This window comes from Piliocolobus tephrosceles, chromosome 1 (assembly GCF_002776525.5).
Source record: "Piliocolobus tephrosceles isolate RC106 chromosome 1, ASM277652v3, whole genome shotgun sequence".
Classification (NCBI taxonomy): domain Eukaryota; kingdom Metazoa; phylum Chordata; class Mammalia; order Primates; family Cercopithecidae; genus Piliocolobus; species Piliocolobus tephrosceles.
In genome coordinates, this window is record NC_045434.1 from 183379539 (window position 1) to 183383796 (window position 4258).

A 4258-nucleotide genomic window follows, 5' to 3' on the forward strand; every position below is an offset into this window, starting at 1 on the left:
AGACGGAATCTTGCTCTGTCACCCAGGCTGGAGTGCAGTGGCGCAATCTCGGCTAACTGCACCCTCTGCCTCCTGGGTTCAAACAATTCTCCTACTAGAGCCTTCCAAGGAGCTGGGACTACAGGCACACGGTACCACGTCTGGCTAATTTTTATTATTAGTAGAGACAGGGTTTCACCACGTTGACCAGGCTGGTCTCGACCTCATGATCCACCTACCTCAGCCTCCCAAAGTGCTGGGATTACAGGTGTGAGCCACTGAGCCCAGCCCATCTTTTTTCTCTCAAGGCCTTTGCCTGATGGATGGGGCTCACCCATATTTTGGAGGGTAATCTGCTTTACTCAAAGTCACCTGATTTAAATGTTAATCTTATCTAAAAATACTCTCACAGCAACTTCTGTACTGATACTTAACCAAAAACTGAGTACCGTGGCCTAAGTTGACACATTAATCTCTATTCTCTTGCATTCTGAAATCCCATGCTTGCCCAATTTTCCCATTTTCTCAGTTCCCATTCAGACTCTTTGCTAAATCTTCTTCCTTTACCCTTAATTTTTGAAGTCCCATGGCTCAGGCATAAGCCTACTATTATTTATTATTATTATTATTATTATTATTATTATTATTATTATTATTATTGAGACAGAGTCTTGCTCTGTTGCCCAGGCTGGAGTGCAGTGGCGCAATCTCGGCTCACTGCAAGCTCTGCATCCCGGGGTCATGCCATTCTCCTGCCTCAACCTCCTGAGTAGCTGGGAGTACAGGTGCCCATGACCACACCGGGCTAATTTTTTGTATTTTTAGTAGAGACGGAGCTTCCCTGTGTTAGCCAGGATGGTCTCGATCTCCTGACCTCGTGATCCACCTGCCTTGGTCTCCCGAAGTCTACTATTCTTTATTTTATTAAATCTATATCCTCTAAGTTGTGGAAAGTGAGACAGACTCAATATTTCAAATAAAACTCTAGGTTTACAAAAACAGTGTGATGGGCAGCCAGAACTTCTGCTTCTAGGCAGGCTATATCAGATCACGGAAAGCCAATTTCTGTGGAGTTGTTTTTTCGCTTTTGCCTATGAACGTCAATTTGCTTCAGTACCATTTGTTGACAAAACTATCCTTGCTCTACTGTATTGCATGGAGTATTTCTGGGTCCTCTATTTTCTTCCATTGATTGACGTGTCTTTCCATCCACCAATACCCCACAGTCCTAATTACTATAGCTGTATTCTTGAAATTGGACAGTGATTCCTTCCATTTTAATCTTCCTTTTTTTGAGACGGAGTCTCGCTCTGTTGCCCACGCTGGAGTGCAGTGATACAATCTCGGCTCACTGCAACCTCTGCCACCCAGGTTCAAGTGATTCTCCTGCCTCAGCCCCCCGAGTAGCTGGGATTACAGGTGCACGCCACCACGCCTGGCTAATTTTTGTATTTTTAGTAGAGACAGGGTTTCACCACGTTGGTCAGGCTGATCTCGAACTCCTGACCTTGTGATCCGCCTGCCTCAGCCTCCCAAAGTGCTGAGATTACAGGCATGAGTCACCACACCCGGCTTAATCTTCTTTTTAAAAATTATTTTAGGCCACGTGTGGTAGCACACGCCTTTTATCCCAGTACTTTGGGAGGCCATGTCGGGATGATTACTTGAGTTCAGGAGTTCCAGACCAGCCTGGGCAACATGGCAAAACCCCGTCTCTACAAAAACTTGAAAAATTAGCTGGGTGTGATGGCACATGTCTATAGTTGCAGCTACTTGGGAGGCTGCGGTGGGCCAAGATCGTGCCACTGCACTCCAGCCTGGGTGACAGAGCAAGACCTTGTCTCAAAAAAAAATCTTTTTTTAATGAAAATTATTTTATGTTGGGCACAGTGGCTTATACCTGTAATCCAGCACTTTGGGAGGCTGAGGTGGGAGGATTGCTTGAGTCCAGGAGTTCAAGCACCCTGGGCAACACAGGAAGGCTTTGTCTGTATAAAAAATAATTTTTAAAAATTAGCTGGGCATGATGGCATGCACCTTGGTCCCAGTTACTTGGGAGGCTGAGGTAGGAGGATTACCTGAGCCCAGGAGGTCAAGGTTGCAATGAGCTGTGATCACACCATTGTGGTCCAGCCTGGGTGACAGAGTGAGATCCTGTCTCAAAAAAAAAAAAAAAAGAAAGTTTCAGCTATTCTAGTTTCTTTGCCTTTCCTCATACATTTTAGAATAATCTTTATTTACAAAAATCATGCTGGGATTTGGATAGGAATTGCACTTAACTTTTATATTAATTTAGGGAGAATTGACATCCTTCCTGTGATGAGTCTTTGAAGCCATGAAAACAGTATATCTGTCCATTTATTTAGATCTTCTTTGATTTCTTTCTTTCTTTTTTTTTTTTTGAGATGGAGTCTTGCTCTGTCACCCAGGCTGGAGTGCAGTGGCCGGATCTCAGCTCGCTGCAAGCTCCGCCTCCCGGGTTTACGTCATTCTCCTGCCTCAGCCTCCCGAGTAGCTGGGACTACCAGCGCCCACCACCACGCCCGGCTAGTTTTTTGTATTTTTTTAGTAGAGACTGGGTTTCAGGACGGGGTTAGCCAGGATGGTCTCGATCTCCTGACCTCGTGATCCGCCCGTCTCCACCTCCTAAAGTGCTGGGATTACAGGCTTGAGCCACTGCGCCCGGCCTCTTTGATTTCTTTCAACAGCATTTTCTAGTTTTCATCATATGAGTCTTGTGTTTTATTAGATTCATACCTAAATATTTTGTTTTTCTATGATTAAAAAGGATATTTTGTTTTAAATGTTGATTCCGTGTTTTCATTGCTAATATATATGTTGATTTTGTATTGTGACCTTGCTGAATTCACTTATTAGTTCTAGCTTTTTTTTTTTTTTTTTTTTTTTGGTTTCATGAAATTTCCTATAAAGGCCATCATGTCATTATAAGGACAGCCTGATATCTTTCTTTCCAACATGTATGCTTTTAAAATTCTTTTCCTATTCTTATTACACGGACTACAATTTCCAGCACTGTGTTGAATAAGATTGGTGAGAGTGGACATGCTTGCCTTGTGTTCTGTCAGGGAGAAAGCATTCAGTCTCTCACTGTGAAGTATGATGCTACTTGCAGGTTTTTTGTAGATACTCTATCAAATTGAGAAAATTCCTTTTTATTTCTAGTTTCCTGAGAGTTTTTATTATGAATGGGTACGGAATTTTGTCAAGTGCTTTATCTCTTTCAATTGATTTTTCTTTAGCCTGTTAACAGGGTGGATTACACTGATTGATTTTTGAATATTGACTCAGCCTTGCATCCCTGGAATAACCCCCACCTGGTCATAGTATATAATTCTTTTCATATATTGCTTAATTCTATTCATTTGTTTTTTCTTTTTTTCTTTTATTTATTTTATTTATTTATTTATTTATTTATTTATTTATTTATTTATGAGACGGAAAGTCTCGCTCTTTTGCCCAGGCCGGACTGCAGTGGCTGTCTCGGCTCACTGCAAGCTCCACCTCCCGGGTTCAAGCCATTCTCCGGCCTCAGCCTCCCAAGTAGCTGGGACTACAGGCGCCCGCCACCGCACCTGGCTAATTTTTTATATTTTTAGTACAGACGGGGTTTCACCATGTTAGCCAAGATGGTCTTGATCTCCTGACCTCATGATCCACCCGCCTTGGCCTCCCAGAGTGCTGGGATTACAGGTGTGAGCCACCGTGCCTGGCCCATTTTTTTTCTTTGGAGACGGAGTTTCTCTCTTGTTGCCCAGGCTGAAGTGCAATGGCACAATCTCCGCTCATTGTAACCTCTGCCTTCCGGGTTCAAGCGATTCTCCTGCCTCAGCCTCCCAAGTAGCTGGGATTACAGGCATGCACCACCATGCCCGGCTAATTTTGTATTTGTATTTGTATTTTTTATTTTATTTTTGAGATAGAGTCTCACTCTGTCACCCAGGCTGGAGTGCAGTGGCACAATCTCGGCTCACTGCAACCTCCCCCTCCTGGGTTCAAACAATTCTCCTGCCTCAGCCTCCCAAGTAACTGGGATTACATGTGTTCACTGCCATGCCCGGCTCATTTTTGTATATTTAGTAGAGATGGGATTTCACCATGTTGGTCAGGCTGGTTTCAAACTCCCGACCTTGTGATCCGCCCACCTAGGCCTCCCAAAGTGCTGGGATTACAGGTGTGAGCCACTATGCCTGGCCAATTTTGTATTTTTAGTAGAGACGGGGTTTCTCCATGTTGGTCAGGCTGGTCTCGAACTCCTAAC